This window comes from Mauremys reevesii, linkage group 2, assembly GCF_016161935.1.
Source record: "Mauremys reevesii isolate NIE-2019 linkage group 2, ASM1616193v1, whole genome shotgun sequence".
Taxonomy (NCBI): Eukaryota; Metazoa; Chordata; order Testudines; family Geoemydidae; genus Mauremys; species Mauremys reevesii.
Genome location: NC_052624.1, coordinates 202879233 through 202904952, shown reverse-complemented (window position 1 = coordinate 202904952; position 25720 = coordinate 202879233). Strand labels below are relative to the sequence as shown.

At 39.4% G+C, this 25720-nt stretch overlaps 1 protein-coding gene across 25 annotated transcripts in view; it reads right to left on the bottom strand.

Moving 5' to 3' along the window:
* Window positions 1-25720, bottom strand: part of EPB41L3 (erythrocyte membrane protein band 4.1 like 3) — a 201346-nt gene that overhangs the window by 89363 nt on the left and 86263 nt on the right. For 5 of the 25 annotated variants that reach the window (XM_039521921.1, XM_039521904.1, XM_039521922.1 and 2 more), the window contains exon 1: window positions 14854-14985. The exons of the other annotated variants lie outside the window; for them this stretch is intronic. The gene's annotated coding sequence lies outside the window, so the exon portion shown is untranslated. Of the gene's footprint in view, window positions 1-14853; window positions 14986-25720 lie in introns of those variants that run through there. 25 annotated transcript variants of the gene reach the window in all.

Sequence of the window (25720 nt, the reverse complement as noted above, 5' to 3'; positions counted from 1 at the left end):
GACGACCACAAAGTTTTTGTCTCATTGCTTCTGGCCCTGAAAATCTAATAGTGTACAATGGATCATATTCATTTGTGGCCCGCTGTTTGGTTTCTTGGAAAAGCATCTCTTGATGCAGAGGACTAGGACTAATTACATTTATGAATTTTAAGGAGGTTTATGGATCCATAAAGTTTCCCTCTGTATTGTCATTTAATGAACATATTGTAGCACAAGTACATTAATATAATAATAATAATAATCAGATATAATAAATTAATAGTGTGTGTGAAAGCCAATGAGTAAAATTTTCTAGAGCATGCAAATGACAGAGGAGCCCAAGTCCTATTGATTTTCCTAACCATTTAAGAGCTCCTTAAAGTCAGTGGGATACCGGTTCTTTAGTTCCAAGTCACTTTTGAAAAAGGGACTTAGGCACTTTTGCAAATTTTACTCAGTATCTTTAGTGTTAATATTTAACTGCTATAGAGAGATATTGCAGGAAAATTAGCCACTTTGTTGCTATGAGACATGGTTAGCTTTTAATGAAGGTGTTACTATGAGCCAAATTCTGCTCAGTGACCTCAACTAAAGGGTAGAGGGTTATACTTACCCAGGTTCAGTGGATGCACATAAAAATTCATTCTGATTCTAGAGCTATTATTGATTCTAGCACTATTTCACATTTTAAGTTAAAGGAATCTCTCCGAAACCCACAATCTCTCTAAAATCAGTATGAACTTTTTAAGTGCACTCCCCACAGTCCCACTGCCTTTAATAAAGCTTTACTTGAATGAGTAAGCAGAATTTGGCCCTTTATTTTATTCAGCCCCACACGGATATGAGTCAATTATACTTTCATCATTCCCCGCAATATGTCTGAATGTTAAAAACAAACAAACAAACAAAACAAACAAAAAACAACAAACCCAAAACGTTATTACTTTATCCCAAGATCTCTAAACTTTGTGGAGGGGGGGGGGGTTAAAATGGAAACAACAAGAGGCCTCAGTATGAAAAGTGTGGGTTTGAGCTTATTTTCGTTTGTTCAGTAATAAATCAACATGAAAATATTAGCAAGAAAATATTTCACATTAAAAGAACATATTGTCAGCACAGAGCCTCATACCATAGAGGAACAAAACCCAGATAAACACCGTCACAACCATGCTACATCAAATGAGGATTTGAAAGAACATATTCTATATTAGCACAAGTGGCACAATGAATAAATCCAACATTATCTTCAATATTTGAACCTTATTAGCCATCACTATCTTATAGATCTACATCTTGATTTTAAGCTATTTAAAAAAAATCAGGCTCTTGCCATCTATTTCTGTTCATCAAGTCATAATTTCTTTAACCTGGTAACCATAGTTACTTGCCAATTACAAGCAATTCCACAGAACATAAAGCTGCTTATTAATTTTGTATATGAGTCCACTATCAATTCCTAGATTAAACTAATGATGCTTGCTAGTACAATAAGTTTGGTTATCTCTGTTTGTTTTTTCCATTTTAACAGCTTTATTTTTTTTCCACACCATTTACTAGGGTTCCATTGTTTTAAATGAAAATGTTCAATAAGGTATTTGAAAATATAATTTGACAAGTCATTTGTCTTTTGGTTGACATCTTCTATACACTGAAGACCAAATTTTCAAAGGGGCTCTGTTTGTACATGTATCGCTGTGTGTGCAATTTTTGTGCACTCTCTTGTGCACACAAATGGTGAATAAATCAGTAATGATCAATGTGTTCAACTTTTGTGTAGGGTGTGTATGTAAATTCTTACACTGTATGCAACAAGTGATATGATGCAAAAATTGTGAGAGCAAGTCATTAAGAACACGCAAACTGACACCACACTTTGGAAATCTGTCCTCAAATATTTAATCTATTACCTTATCAGGTATTCATTTAGAAGGACACCATATACTTCTGTATACACTTCTTTCGTGCAGGTATATAAAATGTGTCCTTTAACAGTCTTACTATTTTAACAATATATAAACAAACAGAGAGGAGCAGGAGAGAGAGGAAAAAGAATTGTTGGGGGTCATTTTAAAAGGGCTGATAATGGCTCAGAGTTCAATTCATTAAACCATTCATTTTTGTTTACTTTAAAAATAATTTGTAAAATAAGGTTAATCTCTTGTTGTTTTGCATTGCCCATCTGTCATAGCAGCGTGTAATGACCTATCCTTCATCTGATGCTACTACTGCCACTATTATAAAGCACTGTGGTTGGCAGTGTTGTTGTAGTTGTGTTGACTCCAGGATATTAGAGAGACAAGGCAGGTGAAGTAATATCTTTTATTGGACCAACTTCTGTCAGTGAGAGGGGCAAGTTTTTCAGCCTACACAGAATTCTTCTTCAGGTCAAAACTTGGAAGAACTCAGTGTAAACTGGAAAACTTGCCTCTCTTACTGACAGAAATTGGTCCAATAAAAGATATTACTTCACCGCCTTTTCTCACTATTATAAACCACATTTTTTTAAAAATACGGTCTCTGAACGGAAAAAATCCTAAAATTTCCTCCCTCTAATTCTACACCTTCTTTTGTACAATTGAGAACACAGATAATAATATCTCACTACTCAAATATTCACTCAACAGCTTCACTAACAAATTACTATTTTTGGATTTTCTAGTTTACAAATATTAATGGATTAGCAACAATCAAAATTAAGTTACAACTACAAAAACCAATGAAAAATTAACTCTCAATAGCATAAAATTATCAAGAGCATTATTTATAAAGAGCATAAATTATATATAATTCACTAAGACTTTTGCTCAAGGGGCCTAATTTTCATATTAGTTACACCAGTGTAAGTCAGAAGCAACTCCTGAAGTTAATGGAATTACTCCTGTTTAAAATGGAATCAATCCACTGTCTTGAGTGTCTTCACTAATATCAGGTCAGATTGTCAGCTGGCAGAAATCAGTGTAGCTCCAAAAAATTAACGGCCCGTGACCTGTCCATGAATTTTACTATATACCCCTGACTAAAACTTGGGGAGGAGGGGAGGTTCTGGGGGTGCCGCAGGTACTCAGGGGGAAAGAGGCCACAGCCCAGGGGGGCACTGCGAGTGCTCGGGATGGGGGGTTGGCGGGACTGGGGCACACTCCCTACCTGTCTCCTGGGAAGTGGGGACCTCCAGCTCCTAGCACCACTTGCTGCCTCCACTTCGCCCCAAGTTCCCATTGGCTGGGAACTGCGGCCAATGGGAGCTGCAGGGGTGGTGCCCGCAGGTGGAGTGCGCACGTGGAGCTAGGAGCTGAGGGAAGGGAGTTCTTCTCGCCCTTCCGGGGAGCTCCCTCCCCCCCAGATAAGCACTGCCCCAAACCCCAACACCCAGCCCTGAGCCCCTCACACTCCCAAACTCCTGCTGCTGGGGGGTGGGCCCAAAACTGCCCCAGCAGCAGCCGGTGTGGCTGGCCCAGGGGCTGCCCAAGCTCCTCAGGCTGCTCCTAGGCCATCCGCACTGGCCACTGCATAAGATACGGAGGTCACAGAAAGTCATGGATTCCGAAACTGCTGTGACCTTCGTGACAAACATGGAACCCTTTTTTTTTTTTTTTTTAAGGAAACAGAATAGGAATATTAAAAAGGAAAGATATAATTTAAATGATTTCACTTTTGTTTGTACATAGCAAGAGGAATGTACACACAAACCACATTTGTGGATTGTCAAACATAATTCAATTGGCTGAAATAACTTCTCATCTTCACTTTACTACTCCCTTCTAGCTAATCAATAGGTTTTGGTGCCAAAAATATGACCCTGTGATCTGAACTCATGAAGTCGTAGTACTGGGGAAACAAATCTGAGGAAGTAATATATTTAAGACAAAGAGACACTGCATTTGAGTTATTTGAAGTTTTCCCATATTTAGTGCAAGCCCGGGGTCATGTTCCTCCTCCTAAACATGAATTGTTTAAAAGCACACTTGATGAAATGGTTAATCAGAAGTCAAGTCAATTTTTAAATAAACAAGTCACTGTTTGATACAAATTGTGTGATATGATTCAATACATAGATTCAGAATGGGTGTCTAATACAATTTTGCCTAAAAATTCTGAACCCAAAGATTCCAAAAATTAAATTCTCACCCCTAATAAAAATGCTATTGCCACTGAATAGGCAAAGGCTCCTCCAGTTGAAGTCAATATTCTTACTGAATTATAGGCCTTTACTGTTTTGAAGAATGTAGCAAAGACTGTTCACTTTAATTAAAGGATGACTATTTCACACTGAAGTTAAAAAATACTGTATATACCAAGCAATATTATATTTAAAAAACAAAAGTCTAAGCATTTGAAAGTATCAGGATGAACAATAAAGGGAAGGTAATATATTTATATATTAACGTACACTCACAGGTAAAAATATTTTAACTAAATATACACAAGTGAAATGCCACACACCGAATACACTAAAAATAATCATAATTCTGTCCTCTGTATGCATCCGCAGCCTCAGTCAATAGACCAGAACTCTTCATACACCTCTCCACTTTAGCCTGCATATGCACACATGGGCTACAAAACCTTGCAAATCACTCCCCACATCACATATCGCCTATAACTATCCTCCAGTTTACCTAGTCATTGTTAAGTAGAGACACCAAAACCTTATCTCTTACCTTCTGTGTGCAGACCAGAGACTCTACCCTCCTCCTCTCCAATTAATCATAACAAGTAAGACAAAACAGCATATCACCTCATTCTCCATATACTGATCATACTCCTGAGGGCATTCTGTGTCAAAAAATTAAAAATTCTGCAATTTTTATTTGCCAAATAAATGTGAAGGCTCCAGCATGGCATTGGGGAGCACAGGCCACTCTCTGCACAGAGGCGGGAGATCACTGCACAGCCCCCCACAACCCCGGACACAGACTCAGAGGTGAAACTGCACCCAATCCTGACACAGCGCAAGGACTAGGTCTGCCCCAGAAACACCCATCTCTCCATGCCAGGTGCATGAGGAGTGGGCAGGCAGGCTCAGCAAGGCAGGATCCAAGTACGAAGGGGCTTAGTGCAGGGGGGGATCCAGGTGTGGGTTGAGAGGGTTCTGTGTGAGGCAATCTGGGTGCGGGCAGCTCAGTGGGGGATCCAGGTGCAGGGGGGAGGGTGTCTGGATGCACAGCTGCTTGTTGGGGGGTTCTTGGTGCAATGATAATGAGGCACTGCAGGGGGTCCAGGTGAAGGCTGTTGGGGCTCAGTGGGGGGTCTGGGTGTGAGGGGTTCAGTGCGGGGTCCAGATGCTGGGAGAATGTGGCTCAGTGGGGTGGGGATCCAGGTGCGGGTGGCTTGTTGGGGTGGTCTAGGTGCAGGGTAGGGTGACCATATCTCCCCATTTTATAGGAACAGTCCCAATTTTTGGGTCTTTTTCTTATATAGGCTCCTATTACCTCCCACCCCCGTCCCAATTTTTCAAACTTGCTGTCTGGTCACCCTAGTGCAGAGGTAGTGGGGCTCATCAAGGGGGAGTTCTGAGTGCGGGGAGGTGAAGATCGGCAAGAGGGTCTGGGTATGAGGGGTTCTGGTTGCACAGGGGTTGGGCGGATGGGGGAGCAGCTCCCTGTACAAGGATCCCTCCCCCTGCAGCTGAGGAGAAATGGGTGTAGGAAGCGAGGAAGGGGAAGTTGGCAGAGCTTCCTGCAGCTGTGGGAGAAATATGGGGGTGGGTCTGACCCAGCCCCACATGCCATGTAGAGGAAGAGGAAGTCCCATCCTTCCCAGCCCAGCCAGAACTATCAGCTGAGCCCGGCGCAGAGTAAGGAGTCAGGTCTTCCCCAGTCCCGCCTCCTGCACCACCTCTTTGCCGGCTGCCTTGGGCACCCGAAACATACTGCTGGGAAGGGTTGCATGACCAATCTTGTGGCTTCCCCTTGCTTCCCCATGAAAAAGTTATTCTTCTGTGGGAAGCAAAGAAATCTGTGGGAGACATAAATTCTGCCCATGCACAGTAGCACAGAATTCCCTCAGGAGTAACAGTTCAGAAACTACCCTGTTTATCATTCTACACTTGCATCTGAAGAAGTGGGTATTCACCCACGAAAGCTCATGCTGCAGAACGTCTGTTAGTCTATAAGGTGCCACAGGATTCTTTGTTGCTTTTACAGATCCAGACTAACACGGCTACCCCTCTGATACTTATCATTCTACTGTGAGCCAATGCTCACTCTTCTCTCTACCACACTCCTTCTCCTGACCGAAAAAATCCTATTATACCTTCCCTATTCACATGGTCATTAAGAGTCTCAGACCCTGCCTTCCAGTTATAAAACATAGATCTTTTTTCACCCTATACATGCAGGCCACAAAACTTCGAAATACTCTGTTAATCAAAGCTTGTGGCCAGCATAACCCAAGATTCAATCTAGGTGAAGCATTTAATAAAATTTAATTTATTTTCAATAGCCTCAAAAAAAAAATCTGGATACATAAAGTAAAAATAAAGTCAAGTTACAGGAGAAACTGACGCTGAATTCCAAAATAAATAGCAATGTAATAATAAAGCAAACACTGAAACCAACTCTAATTGAATGAACTAAATATAGTCTCTAACTATTTCCTGTAATGTACTGATCAATGCTTTATATTTAAAAAACTTCAATGATCTAATTAATCCCTTTGAGGAAAGTTCTCTTAATTATAATAAATTTCTAAATATTATTATAAATTACTACAGAGTCAGCTTTGCAAGTTGCATAATAAAGCAATGATTCCAATTTTAATATTTATGTTCCAAACAACAAGAGATATATTTGTCTAGGAATGACCTCTGAAAAAGGATGACATTTTTCTAACTTATTGAGGACAATCTTACTACTAAAACCATGTAATATATATAAATATGTAGTGCAGGAGTAGACCATACATGAGATCACTGCCCTTTAAGCATGTTGTGTTCATGTATGTGAAGGACTTAGGGCTGAATACTGGTTCTGCACACACTGATCTGGGGAGAGAAGGACCTCCAGGAAACGTAGAGAAGAACTTATGGTGAGTGTTTAGGACTATAGCGGCTCACACTGCACCTTTCTATCCCACCCTCATCATCTCCTCCATTAAGGCTCTAGAAGGGGCAGGGTTTAAAAAAAATCTGTCTCATCTCCCTTCTGATAAGTGGGTTGGAAGTACCATTGCCACTTTGTGTTATGATCTCCCTGGTGCACATCAACAACTCAGTGCTTGGTTTTTCCACGTAGGCTGCCTACTCTCCTGCTGCCTATTGATTCTTGTGTTTGAATTTAGGTCACTAGCATGCTGTGCATTACAGAGTGTCTAAGATCACACCGCCAAATTCATACATTTTTTAAAAAGACAGTAAACAGCAGGAAGCAGTCGGAAACTACTGCATTGGCTCTGCAGGAGATTCTCTAATGAGAGGCAGTTCTCAGCAGGAGTAGAACCAGAATAGTAGCATCCTACACTGCCAAAGTGCCTAGACTCTAGGACACGGACGTAAAACAGGGAGTGGCCAGAGCACAGCATGCATTGGCTATCCCCAGCTAATGAATAATCCCCTTGAGATCACTACCAGTTGGCAAAGGTTAGAACTGCCCCCAGGCTGCTCTAACCTGTCTGGGAGAAAGGCGGAAGGACAAACAGGGAGCCCTAACCAGCTCCCTGACACCACCCATTCTGCTGTAGCAAACAGATCTCACCCACAGCAGAGAATCTGGCCCTGAGTTTTTCCCACCACCTCATAAGATGTATTGCATCATTTCCCTGCCTACCCCCAAATGCTGCAATTTCATTTAGCATTCCAGTTTAAAAGAAATCTACACACCAAAGCTGGCAAACATAAGCATTCCAGAGGGTTCTGAATTTAATTTAACTGTTGAAAACTGCACAGATTATAACAAAGCTATTATGGTTATTTCATTCAGTATAAAAATATCAAAATTCATTTGAAAGACCTGAGAAACTCCTGTTGTTTATAATGGTGTTCCATAAAGCTGCCTATTACTGAGCAGCTTTAATCCACATCTTGTATTGTGCTCTCAATAAGGTATTGTGAGATAGTAAAATAATAGAGTCTGTAGAAAAACAATGGGGGATTGAGCAAGAAAACAGATGTTATTAGGGGGAGGAGAAGGAAGTGAAGGAACCAAGAATATAGGATACAGAAAGTGATCAGGAGACAGTTGAGGAGGAGGGGAATGGGACTAGTAGAAATTGCTGACTTCATCCATTGCTGGTTTCTATTACTACATGTATATAACAAAAATGCATACAGAAGAAATTACAGCTCAACTGCTATTATTACTGTGAATACAAATGAATGATAAATATTTCATCAAGCCATTAAGAAGAGTAGAAAGAGCCACAGAAATGGCATATTATGGTTCTCTGTAGACTAGCGTTTTTGAATATTCAGGTTTAAATTTCCTTGAGATTTTGACCTTTCTGAACAACTACAGAGCCAAGTGTTCATTTATCCTACTTTCATCGCTATGCATCAGCCAATATCTCCAGCCTTATGATTGATGAAGGCTGCAGTGAGCTCTCTATAAAGACCTCAGTGGGTACAGATGAGTTTCTGGAAAAAGCTCAAGTTACTGACTCATCACTTTCTTGTGGGGAGGGGGGATCATCAGTCCCAACCCATTGCCTCAATGGTTGCTGTGAAATGCCTTGTTTACAGGGGGGCACATGCACCATTGACCACTTAAAAGCTTCATTTAATGCTTTACAAAACTGAATGTGCTTCAGGCATCAGCTCTTCAGACTTCACTTTTACTTACCTCGAGTACAGACAAGAGAATGCATTTAATAAAAAGTTGCACATGAAACAGGGGGTGGATGGCTACAGTGGCCATTCACCCTTCAGGCTAACACACCATACTGAATTAAGTGTTAAAAAGACCAACATTCTACATACCTGCTTTTGTTCATATATAATTATCATACCTCAGCACCCACAAGCAAATGACGAGTCCATCATTATATACATTAGAGAATTAGAAATGCAAGAGACTTACTAGAGCAACAAGCCCATCCCATGCAAGAGCCTTTTCTCTAGACCCCACCCATTTATTTTGCCACCTCAGAGAAATAAAAACTAACTCTATGCAAAACTCTACAAAGTGGAGGGGGAGCCCCACACCTCACATTATACAACATAATTTAGAATTATCTAAATGCCTGCTTTAATTTCCACGGCATCTTAATAACTAGAATTCAATTAAAAAAACAACTGCTTCTGCTTTACATTATATAGTGACAGTTAAACTATTCATGAAATACCATGCACCATTGCTTTATACACTCATGAATCTATTGTATGATGAGAAAGATGTAGTGTTAGATTCTTATGCCTTTACAGTAAGTGGATAGTTTCCCCATTTTTACTGGTTTTGATATCTCCCCCTACCACCCAGTATCAAAAAAGAAAGGAGAAAAGCGTTTGAACAGAGAAGATGAAGATTTCAAAATCAGCTGGAAAAATGCAGTATTGTCAGTCCCTACCTTTTCCATCATTTGGCGTTACCGGTAGTTTATACAAGTAGCTAATGCATTATTTTTTAAAATGGCTCTGAAGTTACGGCTGTAAAGATGATCAGTCATAACAAAGGCACAAAAATGTTACTGTCCATTTTCATATTCAGTTTCGATAGGTGCCAGTTCAATTTTGTAAACCCATCCAGAATGAAGATTTTTTTAAAATGTAATCAATCATTTAGACTATGAATGTCACAAGGAGACAGCTGGCAGAGCGCATGCATAACGAGGCACTTGGGTGACTATTTTTCCCATGTGTCTTTAGTTATCGTACCAGATCAGTACACAGTTTCCATCCATATAGAAACTATTAAATTATTTCCAATTTTAACAGCAATTTTCAAGAAGAGTACATGTCATTTTTTGAATGCTGGATTAAAGCAATTGGGCTAAATTCACCAGTGAGGAAACTCCACTGCTCTCGGTGCAGTCATGCACATAAAAAGGATATTCAAATGTCAGTCAGGTCAGACAAAATGAGTTTCAGCAATAGCCCTAGTCTGTGGATTACAATTAATATTGTCTCTCATTTCCTCATTCCTCTTAATAGTCAATGTTTAGAGTGTTAAAAGGGCAACAGCTTCAGGCCTCCTGGGTAGCATGAGTCTCCCACTGACTTTACTGATGTCAGGATTTCATTCTGGTCCCTTCCCTGAAGTGCTTACAGTATAAGCAGGCAATATACAGGCTCAGGATGGAGTGAAGGGGTGCAACATACGAGCAAAATGAAAAGGTGAGGCTAGGTACAATTCTAGTGCCAATTTTAAGTCTATATTCCTGTTGTTTCCTATTCATCCTCCCGCCCCCAAACAGGCACAGCCCAGGTTTCCCAACTTTGTTCTTTCTCCCCCTACAGACCCTCATATGCTGCCATTACCCACAAGCACGTAAGGACTGAGACAGTAGGAGCATTAATCAATCAGAAGAAACTCTCTAAGGCCTTGATTCTGCTAGGTGACCTGCATGGGCGGACCCCTGCACCCATATGGAGTATCACTAAAATAAATGGAGCTTCATGTGGGTTCCGGGGTCTGCCCACAGAGATCAACTAGGAGGATCAAGGCCTAAAATTTTCCAACTTAATTTTACTAGAGTCTTCTGAATGTTCTACCTATCCCCTCTATGGATTTTCAGCCTCCTGAGAAATTAGGTGGGTTTGACACAGCAGGACAATGTTATTAGGTTTCGCCCGGAGTTAAGCAGGCAAAAACCTCCCCTCCCCTTAAAATGGATTATTCACTTCATGGTTCTTAAATCTTAAATGAACCGAACAGTAGAGTAGAATCTCTATGGATAGTAATTCCATGCTCTAATAATAAGAATATGGCAGTAGTGATATATTACCGACCACCTGACCAGGATGGTGATAGTGACAGTGAAATGCTCAGGGAGGTTAGAGAGGCTATTCAAATTAAAAGCTCAGTAATAATGGGGGATTTCAACTATCCCCGTATTGACTGGGTACATGTCACCTCCGGACAGGATGCAGACAAAGTTTCTTGACACCTTAAATAACTGCTTCTTGGAGCATCTAGTCCTGGAACCCATAAAAGGAGAGGCAATTCTTGATTTAGTCATAAGTGAAGCACAGGATCTGGTTCAAGAGGTGAATATACTTGGACTGCTTGGCAATAGTGACCATAATATAATTAAATTTAACATCCCTCTGCAGGAGAAATCACCACAGCAGCCCAACACTGAAACATTTAATTTCAGAAAGGGGAATTACACCAAAATGAGGAGGTTAGTTAAACAGAAATTAAAAGGTACAGTGCCAAAAGTGAAATCCCTACAAGCTGCATGGAAACTTTTTAAGGACACCATACAAGAGGCTCACTTAAATGTATACCCCAAACTAAAAAAACAGTAAGAGAACCAAAAAAGCGCCACCGTGGCTAAACAACAAAGTAAAAGAAGCAGTGAGAGGCAAAAATACATCCTTTAAAAAGTGGAAGTCAAATCCTAGTGAGGTAAATAGAAAGGAGTATAAACTCTGGCAAATGAAATATAAAAATATAATTAGGAAGGCCAAAAAAGAATTTGAAGAACAGCTAGCCAAAGAGACTCAAAAAGTAATAGCAAAAAAAATTTTAAATACATCAGGAGCAGGAAGCCTGCTAAACAACCAGTGGGGCACTGGACAATCAAGATGCTAAAGGAGCACTGAAGGATGATAAGGCCATTGCAGAGATACTAAATGAATTCTTTGCATCTGTCTTCACAGCTGAAGATGTGAGGAAGATTACCAAACCTGAGCCATTCTTTTTAGGTGAGAAATCTGAGGAAACATCCCAGATTGAGGTGTCCTTAGAGGAGGTTTTGGAACAAATGAATAAGCTAAACAGTAATAAGTCACCAGGATCAGATGGTATTCACCCGAAAGTTCTGAAGAAACTTAAATGTGAAATTGCAGAACTACTGACTGTCATTTGTAACCTATCATTTAAATCAGCTTCTGAACCAAATGACTGGAGGATAGCTAATGTGATGCCAATTTTTAAAAAGGGTTCCAGAGATGATCCCGGCAATTACAGGCTGGTAATCCTGACTTCTGTACCAGGCAAACTGGTTGAAACTATAGTAAAGAACAAAATTGTCAGACACATAGGTGAACATAATTTGTTGGGGAAGAGTCAACATGGTTTTTGTAAAGGGAAATCATGCCTCACCAATCTACTAGAATTCTTTGAGGGGGGTCAACAAGCATGTAGACAAAGGGGATCCAGTGGATATAGTATACTTAGATTTTTCAGAAAGCTTTTGACAAGGTCCCTCACCAAAGGCTCTTAAGCAAAGTAAGCTGTCATGGAATAAGAGGGAAGGCCCTCTCATGAACTGGTAACTGGTTAAAAGATAGGAAACAAAGAATAGGAATAAATGGTCAGTTTTCAGAATGGAGAGAGGTAAATAGTGGTGTCCCCCAGGGGTCTGTACTGGGACCAATCCTATTCAACATATTCATACGTGATCTGGAAAAAGGGGTAAACAGTGAGGTGACAAAATTTCCTGTTTGCCAGAAGCTGGGAAAGGGTGACAGGAGATGGATCACTTGATGACTACCTGCTATGTTTATTCCCTCTGGGACACCTGGCATTGGCCATTGTTAGAATACAGGATACTGGGCTAGATGGACCTTTGGTCTGACCCAGTATGGCCGTTCTTACATTTATATTTTAATGTATTGGGTGATCATGTTAGCTGGCTCTAAATATAAAGCATTTTCTGTAATGGCAAGTAACAGGCTTTCCAATTTTGAGCTTCACTTACGCAAACCATTGGCTTTTTGAAGTAAATACTACTGCCTCCCCATAACAAATAAAACCTTATGAGTATAAACAGCCAGAAATTGTGGCATCAGATAGCCATAATTTTATATTTTACCTTTTCTAGGTCTCCTGTGTTCCTTTATGGTTTAATCCCCTGCTACAGATTACAAGAATCCTGTTCATTTGGCAAAGTTAACTGGACCATAATATCCATACTCCAAAATACATTTTTAATAATGGCACTACGAAAACATTCCTTTAGCTCTAACAAGACTACAGTCTGCCAGATGATCAAATTGGGAAATACTGCTGAAATGTGCTTTTGCTGCTGGAAGTATCGCTAAAACTCAAATATGTGCCACAAAACAGCCCATTGATGTGGGGTCAAACATATAACTCCTCCCCATCAACTTCTAAAATGTGCCAGTGTGACGGAGCGATTCTGGCGGGACCCAACTGAGAGTGCCAAATCAGGACCAATTGCTCAAGCAGGGCAGTTACAGCCCTAGGCTGGGGTTTTTCCACCTCTAAGGCAAACCAAACCAGCCAGACAAAAAGGACTTTGGTCTCACCCCACTGGCTTACCACAAGTCACACAAGCAATTTCCTTAGACACTCCAGTCTCCCAGTATCACCACCAGTGCACTCGTCCTGGGGATAAATGGTTATGAAAACCAACACCCCAATAAAAGAAAAAGGTTCTCTCAATCCCAAAGGACCAAGCCCCAGACCCAGGTCAATATACACATCAGATCTTACCCACAAATCACGCTGTTGCCAATCCTTTAGAATCTAAAATCTAAAGGTTTATTTACAAAGGGAAAAAGGTAGAGATGAGAGGTAGAATTGGTTAAATGGAATCAATTACATACAGTAATGGCAAAGTTCTTAGTTCAGGCTTGCAGCAGTGCTGGAGTAAACTGCAGGTTCAGATTAAGTCTCTGGAAAACATCCCCCACTGGGATGGGTCCTTCAGTCCTTTGTGCAGAGCTTCAGTTTGTAGCAAAGTCCCTCCAGAGGTCAGAAGCAGGATTGAAGACAAGATGGAGATGAGGCATTAGCCTTATATAGACTTTTCCAGGTGTAAGAATCCCTTTGTCTTCACTGTGGAAATTTACAGCAAAATGGAGCCTAGAGTCACATGGGCCAGTCCCTGCATACTTTGCTGAGTCACAAGGCGTGTCTGCCTTCTCTCCATGGGTCAATTGTGTAGCCGATGGCCCTTTAATGGACCATCAATCCAGCTATGCCGGGCTAACATCAGCTTGTCTGGGACACTTCCCAGAGGCAGAGCAGAATACAAACTATAGACATTACAGAGCCAATACTTATAACTTTAACTACAAATGATACAGACATATAGACAGCATAATTATAATCAGCAACCCATAATCTGGCCTTAGACACCTTAGATGACCCCCTTTATCTAAGATTTGGTGCCACTGCAGGACCTTGGTTGCAACCCATGTTCTATATGGTCCCAATTTATATCAATAATGTCACAGCCAGCTGTTAAACAATTTGCTGGATTCAAATCATGTTTGATCGTGTGGATTCAAATTCAAATCACGTTTGATCGTGTGGGAGCAAAAATTTCCATGTACAAAGCAGTCAGAATGGAAATGCATTATTTAGGAGAACATTTATGATGGACCCATGCATATTGCATATTACAGCAATCTCATTTAAAATCCTTGAGCAACTGGGACACCATCCCAGTTTCACAGAATGGGTTCACTTTTGCTCAGTTACTTCCTGAAGATGCTTTATGGAACACGGAACACAGTATATATGCTATTGGAACATACAATAGTTCTCTTTTAGCTAAGTTTCTACAGATGATCAACTCCACTGTTAAAGAAGACCGAACACCTTATCTCTTCCCTGATATCCTGAAGCAGGACATTGAAACATTTTCAATAGTAGCTCTGGTACCCAAATGGGTCTTTACAGCTACTTTAAAGGAACAGTTAAAGACTAACACTGGCATCTTATAAAGTTCATCATTGAGAAGCGGATCAATTCAATTCTGAAAATTGCTATTTTTGAAGAGGATGCTTTTGTACTTTTCACTTACAGATCTAAAAGTGCTCCACCATGAAGAAAGGTTATTATTATTAGCTCAATTTTCCAACCCAATGTCCCAGACGCTGGATCACACTACCTCAGATATAGAATACATCTGGCCAAATCTGACTTCTTCCTAGATCTGCTGGAGTAGAAAGAAGTAAATGAGGTTATAATTCAGACATAAATTCATTTTGTTGTCCACGGACTTGAGCCTGTTGATCACAGTCTCCTTTAATCATTTTAAATGCTAGGGCATCATTTGCTATGGGGGAAGAGGAGCGGTTGGACCCTTTTGCCCCCCAGACTTCTCACAAGCCTATATGCTCCATTATGTCTTCCACTTTTTGCCCCACCAGACTTTGCAGGATGTAATTCAATATTCTATTTGCTGACCCAAATTTCCCTCCCTATCCCCCTGCCAAATTTTTCTGAAATGACCTCCATTTAAATGGACAACCTAAATTCTGACATTTCCATACTCAGTGAGTGAGTGACCTTGCAACCTCAATAATGTTCTTTTCACATAGTTATTCTCATATGCAATTTCCAATTTTTTTTTAAAGTTAAAACAAAATTATTTTAAGTGCAATTGTGGTATGCATCACAGAACCGTCAACTTGAGCCACAGGACTAACTATATTATTACTGGCTTGTGGCTGGAGAAGATTTATTACTGGGGACTAGCCAAATCTGGATCTCTTGGCCTTGACATATGTTACTCCCATTAGCAAAGGAGAGCGAATGTCTTCTCAAATGCTTCTATTCTCCAACAAAATATGTCCACAGAGAATGTGGACACAACCAGCCTTTGCTGAGCATTGGCACATGTTGAATCGGCCTCGTATGATTTACATTTCATGTTCAACCCAGGTATCTGTTTGCACTGCATAATTTCAAAACAGTGGGACAGATATACCTGTGCACCAGGACCAGCATCCTCCAGATCAGAGCACAACAGACAAAATAATTCAGACTATTTCTTCTTCCTTTTTATTTTTGACTCTCTGGTTGGTGGTTTCAGAGAAAAAGAGCTATGAGAATTGTACCAGCTTCCCTCTTAGGGAATGCTTTTCAGATCTGTCCAATAATGTGTTTGTAGTCTAAAAGTTTACCTGTAACAGTCAATTTTTATATCCTAACATGTTACCCAAACTTTTCAGGAATCAAAGAAGAAAGCTGAAACTGCAAAGAATTCTGAGAAGTGCTCCCTTCCAGATCCCAACAAACTTCTCCCAACAGCCATGTTTGATGGCTAACCAAATGACCGGAAGTAGAAAATAAGGGATTTCACGTTTCTTATTTCCTGCTAACTCTACATACTGCCTTCCAGCAAATCATCTTACTCTTCTGTGGGGGTGGAAACCTTGGCATCTAAGATTCACGTCTATTGCACCTGAAACTAAAAATGACATAACCTAATTACTCCCTAGATGTCCTCTTCAAAAATCACAAATTTCTTACCCAGTCCCACAAAAATGTATACATGTGCTTAATTTTACATACTGTGAAGTCAATGGGAATAGTCACAGTGCTTAAAATTAACCACATATGCACATTTTTGCAGGACTTAGTCTACACAAGAGTAAAATTCTGTTCCATAAAGAGCACTTTGTTTTTTTTGTTCTGTCATTTTTAACCTCTCACTGCTTGCTGAGCTAACCTTAGCTAAAAGGAAAATGTAAAATCCTATTTAGGTTTGCCGGTTGACAATACCAATATAAAATAAGCACATTTTATTTTCTGAGTTGCATACATTGATCTCTCTACAATAAATTTGTTCAATAAACAAAACACAGCAATTTTGTAAGAACACACAGGAGATGCATGACTGTCTCCAAGCACTAGAGACTGATCCAACTCAGTGCCAAGTTAGTGGGCATGCCTTAGTGGAGAAGAAGAATTTTAGTTCAACAGTTTATGTATCCAAACTTCTCTACTTTTTGGAGGACAAATATTTCTACATATATTTTCTGCAGAATTATATTCAGTTAAGTGTGTAGGGCAGAAAGTTTGGGGTCATTTCAACATGCCTTCTATTTACACATTGGTCATGATAATAAGCCCATTGAAGCCAATGGAAAAACTCTCATTGACTTCAATGGAATTTGGATCAGGCCTAATGCAAGATGTCTTGGGGTGGGGGGTGGTAAACTCTCGAGTAATATTTTGGACTGAATTCGTCATCTATATAAATCAGATTTTCCTGCCTAGTTTGTTGATTATATTTCTTAGTCGAACAAAGCAGAATATATTAAATATTTCATAACAGAACAACACTGAAGTACTCTCCATCCATGGTTTAAAATGGTAAATTTTGTCAGACAAGACCCAGTTGAAGCAAACTCAAGTAGGTGTGTTCTCTTTTGTTTACCTCTGCTTATTTATTAAAATGTGCTAGTGAATGCAACTACTTAGAAATATTCCCTCCCTCCCCTTCATTTATCAGCCTTCGATCTAGCAATGATACAAGAAGTACCTGCCTTAGGATCTGAGAAGTGTTGGATTAATGAATAATTGTTTGGCCAGTCTGTTGCAGTGCTATACACACTTTTAATATTGGGGGGGGGGGGAATCTCTCTTTCTTTGGTTTAAGAGCTCCTAGGACATATGGTGACCTGAGTTGCAGCATTGACAGTATCATAATTTATTAATAAATTAGGAGTAAATCCATGTCCATGAGAAAGGCAGAAGATGGTTTATACCATTCACTGGCCTCGATCCCACTCAAGAATATTTAAATATATATTACTTCCTTCTACCTGTCACTTCTTGTAACATGTTTAGATTAACTGAGATGCAATCCAGAATTCAGAGACTACTGCAACATCAGAAAGGGTTCCTGAGAGATGCTATTTGCAACAACAGAGTCTTCAGATTTCCTTAAACATGCTGGCAAATGTATGCTTTCAACCCTTGTTGAACCAAGGATTAGAATGGCAAACACAGATTAAAACTTCATGTTATTCTGTGCATTTTACACTTCAATATGCTCATTTAAAGTATTGTATGCTAGGTCTCACAACTAAAAAATGCTCAGCCACTGGCTGATTTTTTCTTTATGCTCACTGGTCCAAGTCTAGTATGTTTCGATTTTATGGGTCCTTAATTTTGTTCTGCTCTGCCAAAGCATTTCTATTAGATGCAGTGTAGGTGATTGCTTTTTTAAAAAAAAAAATCACATCATTCTGATTACACTCATACAACATTAGAGCTATGAGGGGACCAAGCACAGTGCAGTTTCATTGCACTGTAGGGGAAGGGTGAGAAGAATTTTGAGAGGCTACATGGGAGTTGAACTCTGCAGGGTGTGTCAAACTCCATAGCAATTTCCTCTTCATCTCCTCACTACAGGAATTTGTGACAAGGAAAAGCAGAGAAGCCATAAACATGGAGCTGAAGGATGTGCCACTAACTAGATCTTTCCACCACTGTAGGACAGGGGCACAGGAACCTTAGGAAACAGTGCAGCCCCAGCAACTATGGAGTGGCTTGGCTGCTTTTCCTTCTCCTCCATCTCCTCCGTTTCAGCAATTAAATATCTTCAATTGACAGCAGACCCTAAGAAACTATCAGTCAAAAAAAAACAACTTAGTTTATCTGAAAGTGGGTTATCCACAGCAATTGTCATTTGGATGAGATGCCAGACAACTGGCTGACACACAATTACATGATGCATTCCCATAAACTGGCGCACCAGTTGCTAAACAATGACTGGCATTCTAAGGATTCTTCTGGTGAAAGCTTAGAGAAAAGTTCCCTCAAGCTGTGATTAGCAGATGTTACTGTGGACTGGGGTGTTTAGGAGTTCTTAACAGGAAAAGCAACCAGAATATTTTAGGGATGTAGATAAAGGATTTTTGTATAATCAAACTCCATTAATACTGATAAAACAGGGCACATGACGGAGTCTTTTGCAGCGAGATAACTTCTTATTATTAGAGTTGCTGTTGTAATTCATATGATTTTCCAAGCTTTGGTACATCAGGCAGAGGAAGAAAAGAATCAGATAAAACCCCCACAATCAGCCCATAAGCTGAGAGAGGGAGTTACAAAAAACAAACGAACAAAAAACACACACATCTGAAACACCCTGAACCCTACTTTAAGACTGACTCATGGTATTCTGGATTCCAGGGACAGACTGAGCTGCCAATGCTGAACACCAACTCACTTTATCACTTGACTTCCATTAGTCTTCCTACTGACATAAAAGAATGTGGGAATGCTTTCCTTAAGTAATAAGGAGGTTAAAGTGTAAAAATTTTCACCATACTCAAGACTGCACTATATTTACTTTGGATTTTATTCATTTGCACTTCAGAAAGACAGGAAATTCCGACGGCAAATTCTTGTCCAGCATTTTAAATACCAACTGAAGTGCTTTACTTCCATTGCCAGATAGTTTCCCAAGGAACATAAGCACTTTAAGAAAAAAAGAGGTGTAAATATTTTTGTCCTTTTCTGTCAAGTGAAAAGTAGTTGCACTAGACTCATAGCCAACAATCACTCACTTCTGCAAAAGAGCTTCAGTTTTGGACGTAGGCCTGAGCTTACAATCCTTCCTCACATGAGTAGTCCCATTGAACACTCATGTGAGTAGTGAATATTTGTGGGAGTAAGGACTGCAGGATCATGAGCCATGTCGCTACACTAGCAAGCAGCTTTGGACTACAAGTTTAACAGACAATATGAAAGATTACAAATGAGCAATACTAAACTAAAACTGTTCATTCTTTTTCAGCAAGTTAGTTGCACTGACGTATCTCTTAGCTATACATTTAATATTAGTCTTCACACTCAAATTCCTCCAGGGATAACTGTTCGAATATCCAGAGACCCGATACGCTACGAAAAGTGTGCTATGTATGTGATTACGTAGGTTCCATTTTTTTTTTTTTTTTTTTATACTTACAATACATTGTCTTGAGATTGCGTATTTTTTTAAATCTCCAAATAAGATCATGTACGAGATATATATATTACTATTTAATATATTAAAATAATGGCTAGATATTTAAAATTAGCTTGTACCCGGGAATGAACTTCCACACCAATGTACCAATGCTTCCACACCATAAGATCTATAATAGAGATGTGGCAGATTTGTTATACTTTTTATTAATTTAATGAAGACAGATTTTAAACACACCTGATCTTCTTTGGTAAGTAATAATATCTCTTTAAATGCCATTATTCTCTGAGGTATTTAGAGTAAAAATCCTGATGAAATGAAATTACTACACAGGTACTATAACCACCATGCAAAATTAAATAATCTGGGCATGTTATTGTTCCCCTCCTCCTCCCAAAGCACCAGCAACAGTTATTAGAGCATATCATGAATTAATAATTTGCCAATTTAAAAACAATTCTTCCGTTATCCAAGCATAAAAAAAATATTGTGATCAACTTATTCTGGATGAACTTGCATTTAAATAGGAAAATATTTTGAAGGTTCTGGCCAGATCAAATTTTATGGAATAATTAACTATCCCACACCCAAGAAAAAAGGCATTAAAGGAATACTGACCCAACCTCAACTATGCAGTGATGCTAGTGGGCACTATTAATAGAAACTGGAGGACTTCCCCATGCCATTTGCTGTCAAGAGCACAAGGATTTGGAATTACCCAATTTTAACCATTAATGCAGATTCCGAGCACAACTGCAATTATAATTAGTGTTTTGATAACCAAACTCAAGGTGCAAAATGCTTATTCTCTAGTTTTTATTTATATCTGGTCATGTGCAAGTGCTGTCATGCAGTTTCATGCTTTATCCTTGAATAGGGAGCAAACCAACACACTTGTTTGTGAAATGAACACATTTTTCTCCCTTACAAATAAGTATTCTCCTGCGTAAGCTCTTAAAATGATTTCATATAAATCAGTTTCATATATCAAGAACCAAATAAGCTGGGGCTTTTAAAATGTTTAAAGCCACCATATGTTGGACACTACACTTTATTTTTATTCTACATTCACTTTGCCTCTTTGAGGCCTGCGGCAAACAGCTGTCATTAACATTCACCCCTTCTGCTAACACTTCCCTTAATCCCTGAAGGGCTCCCCAGCCTATAATTAAACTTTCCAGCTGCCACGCTCATAGATGGTACCAATATGCATCACTTGTTTTATAATATTTCCTAAAAAAGCTCTTTTTACTGTTTTTAAGAGCGAGGCACAGGAACCACACCTCTTTTGAGATTCAAGTTTTGTATTAAATGTGCTCATTATTTTCTAAATCAGGTAATCTTTTATTAATGAATTTAATTTAAAAAAGTGGATTTATTAATAGCCTGAGTGCAAAATGGAACTGAAGAATGGTGGATGAAAGTGGGTAAACTCTTCCACATTATGAATGGCAAAATATTCTGAAAAGAACAGTATACCCACAACCATTTCCAAAAATGTTCAGTTTAATTCTAAAGCTCAGACACCAGTATTGCCATGAAGTAGCTCGGGTGTGGAAGGCCATTCTGAATAAATGCAAGCGAAAGACCAAACATCTCACTTTGCAGCTTTTAATTTGGATTAGGATCATATATATCCAACCACCTGAAGAGACTGCTTTTCACACATCAGTAAATATCCTGTCTTCTGAATAGGGGTGAATAAACTTCATTTTCCTGACTTTGAGTCCATTTGAACATCATGGCTGCAAAATTTTGATTGACTTAAACATTACTCAATTGGCAACTGAAAAAGGAGAGAAAATGCTTGAAATAAAAAGAAACCAAGTACTCTGTTTATATGCCACATATCAACTACGATAACTACTAGTGACAAGTTTCTTTTTGGGTAGGGGGTTTTATGCTATCCTTTGTACAATACCTAGCATAGAAACAGTAGGAACAACATTACACAACTGACAGATAAAAAAGCCAAACTTAGATTAGATGAGCGTCCACAAAATAAAATACGGCTTGAGAGGTTTGCAAAACCTATCACACGCTCTTGCATTCATTGTGATGCTGGCAACAAGGCTGTGCAGTAGCTTATTTTCAAACTACAGATCTTGTACTCCATACATTAGAAATCAGGATGGAGCCCTCAGAAGTTTCAGAATACAAACAAGCAACACTGCTCTACTGTTGAAGTGGTACTCTTACAAATGAGAAAAAAAGCTAGATCAAAGTATTCAATTTATCTCTGACGTACTAGGCAAAACTGAAAACCAAAGCATGTTGTGACTTCTAAATGTTTTAAGACAAGACAAGGGAGTAACTGACCTAGAACCTTCATCAACAGGCTAAACAATTGCTTCATGGTAATATTATATTGGGATCGTTGATGGACATTTGCCAGTCTATTCACAATAAGACTCTATTCACAGTAAGACTGGCAAATGTCCATCAACAATCCCAATAAAACATTACCATGAAGCAATTGTTTAGCCTGTTGATGAACATTCTAGGTCAGTTACTGCCTTGTCTTGTCTTAAAACATTCAGAAGTCACAACATGCTTTGGCTTTAAGTCTTGCCTAGTACATCAGAGATAAAGTGAATACTTTGATCCAGCTTTCATGTTGCTGGAACTACAGAATGCTTTACAATGAGATTAAGGCTGCACCTTTCTTAAACTTATCTGCTATTTAAACAAAGTGGGGGAACCATCACAGGAAAGGAATGTATTAACATTAAAATTACACTATTGTTGAGGTTGTTGATTTTCTTCTTGAGTATCTCTAAGATGCCTTACCTTCAGACATTCACACGGAAAAGTCTTTTCTAAACATTGCATACTAGATGTTCAGTTTAATAATTACTAGTGCTGGTTGGGAATGTTTCAACAAAATGGTTTTCTGTTGAAAACAACAACAACTAATGAGACAGTTTTTCAAGTCCCAAATGAAATTTCTGGTAGGTGTGGGAAAGCATGAGTGTGAGAGCATCCACCTAGAACAGCCAATAGCCCAGTGGCTAGAACATAAGAACGGCCGTACTGGGTCAGACCAAAGGTCCATCTAGCCCAGTATCTGTCTACCAACAGTGGCCAATGCCAGGCGCCCCAGAGGGAGTGAACCTAACAGGTAATGATCAAGTGATCTCTCTCCTGCCATCCATCTCCACCCTCTGACAAACAGAGGCTAAAGACACCATTCCTTGCCCATCCTGGCTAATAGCCATTAATGGACTTAACCTCCATGAATTTATCCAGTTCTCTTTTAAGCCCTGTTATAGTCCTAGCCTTCACAACCTCCTCAGCCAAGGAGTTCCACAAGTTGACTGTGTGCTGCGTGAAGAAGAACGTCCTTTTATTTGTTTTAAACCTGCTGCCCATTAATTTCATTTGGTGGCCCCTAGTTCTTATATTATGGGAACAAGTAAATAACTTTTCCATATTCACTTTCTTCACACCAGTCATGATTTTATATACCTCTATCATATCCCTCCTTAGTCTCCTCTTTTCCAAACTGAAAAGTCCTAGCCTCTTTAATCTCTCCTCATATGGGACCCGTTCCAAACCCCTAATCATTTTAGTTGCCCTTCTCTGAACCTTTTCTAATGCCAGTATATCTTTTTTGAGGTGAGGAGACCACATCTGTACACAGTATTCAAGATGTGGGCGTACCATGGATTTATATAAGGGCAATAATATATTTTCCGTCTTATTCTCTATCCCCTTTTTAATGATTCCTAACATCCAGCTTGGTTTTTTGACTGCCTCTGCACACTGCGCGGACGTCTTCAGAGAACTATCCACGATGACTCCAAGATCTTTTTCCTGATTTGTTGTAGCTAAATTAGCCCCCATTATATTGTATGTATAGTTGGGGTTATTTTTTCCAATGTGCATTACTTTACATTTATCCACATTAAATTTCATTTGCCATGTTGTTGCCCAATCACTTAGTTTTGTGAGATCTTTCTCAAGTTCTTCACAGTCTGTTTTGGTCTTAACTATCTTGAGTAGTTTAGAATCATCTTCAAACTTTGCCACCTTACTTTTTACCCCCTTCTCCAGATCATTTATGAATAAGCTGAATAGGATTGGTCCTAGGACTGACCCTTGGGACCACCACTAGTTACCCCTCTCCACTCTGAAAATTTACCATTAATTCCTACCCTTTGTTCCCTGTCTTTTAACCAATTCTCAATCCATGAAAGGATCTTCCCTCTTATCCCATGACAACTTAATTTATGTAAAAGCCTTTGGTGAGAGACCTTGACAAAGGCTTTCTGGAAATCTAAGTACACTATGTCCACCGGATCCCCCTTGTCCACATGTTTGTTGACCCCTTCAAAGAACTCTAATAGGTTAGTAAGACATGATTTCCCTTTACAGAAACTTTTGTCCAACAATTTATGTTCTTCTATGTGTCTGACAATTTTATTCTTTACAATAGTTTCAACTAAATTTACCCAGTACTGATGTTAGACTACCGGTCAGTAATTGCCGGGATCACCTCCAGAGCCCTTTTTAAATATTGGTGTTACATTAGCTACCTTCCAGTCACTGGGTACAGAAGCCAATTTAAAGGACAGGTTACAAACCATAGTTAGTAGTTCCGCAATTTCACATTTGAGTTCTTTCAGAACTCTTGGGTGAATGCCATCTGGTCCCGGTGACTTGTTAATGTTAAGTTTATCAATTAATTCCAAAACCTCCTCTAGTGACATCTCAACCTATGACAATTCCTCAGATTTGTCACTTACAAAAGCCGGCTCAGGTTTCGGAATCTCCCTGACATCCTCAGCTGTGAACACTGAAGCAAAGAATTCATTTAGTTTCTCCACAATGACTTTATCGTCTTCAAGTGCTCCTTTTGTATCTCGATTGTCCGGGGCCCCACTGGTTGTTTAGCAGGCTTCCTGCTTTTGATGTACTTAAAAAACATTTTGTTATTACCTTTGGAGTTTTTGGCTAGCTGTTCTTCAAACTCCTCTTTGGCTTTTCTTTTACATTTTTACACTTAATTTGGTAGTATTTATACTCCTTTCTATTTACCTCACTAGGATTTGACATCCACTTTTTAAAAGATGCTTTTTTATCTCTCACTGCTTCTTTTACATGGTTGTTAAGCCACGGTGGCTCTTTTTTAGTTCTTTTACTGTGGTTTTTAATTTGGGGTATACATATAAGTTGTGTCTCTATTATGGTGTCTTTGAAAAGTGTCCATGCAGCTTGCAGGGATTTCACTCTAGTCACTATACCTTTTAATTTCTATTTAACTAACCCCCTCATTTTTGCATAGTTCCCCTTTCTGAAGTTAAATGCCACAGTGTTGGGCTGTTGAGGTATTCTTCTCACCACAGGAATGTTAAAAGTTATTATACTATGGTCACTATTTCCAAGCAGTCCTGTTATAGTTACCTCTTGGACCAGCTCCTGTGCTCCACTCAGGACTAAATCGAGAATTGCCTCTCCCCTTGTGGGTTCCTGTATCAGCTGCTCCAAGAAGCAGTCATTTAAACTATCGAGAAATTTTGTCTCCGCATTTTGTCCTGAGGTGACATGTTCCCAGTCAATATGGGGATAATTGAAATCCCCCCCTATTACTGAGTTCTTTATTTTGATAGCTTCTCTAATCTCTCTTAGTATTTCATCGTCACTATCATCGTCCAGGTCAGGTGGTCAATAATAGATCCCTAATGTTATATTCTTAGAGCATGAAATTATTATCCACAGAGATTCTATGCAACATGTGGATTCACTTAAGATTTTTACTTCGTTTGATTCTGCATTTTCTTTCACATACAGTGCCACCCCCCCCACACACACAACCTGTTCTGTCCTTCCGATATATTTTGTACCCCAGAACGATTGTGTCCCACTGACTGTCCTCACTCCACCAAGTGTCTGTGATGCCTATTATAACAATATCTTCCTTTAACACAAGGCACTCTAGTTCACCCATCTTATTATTTAG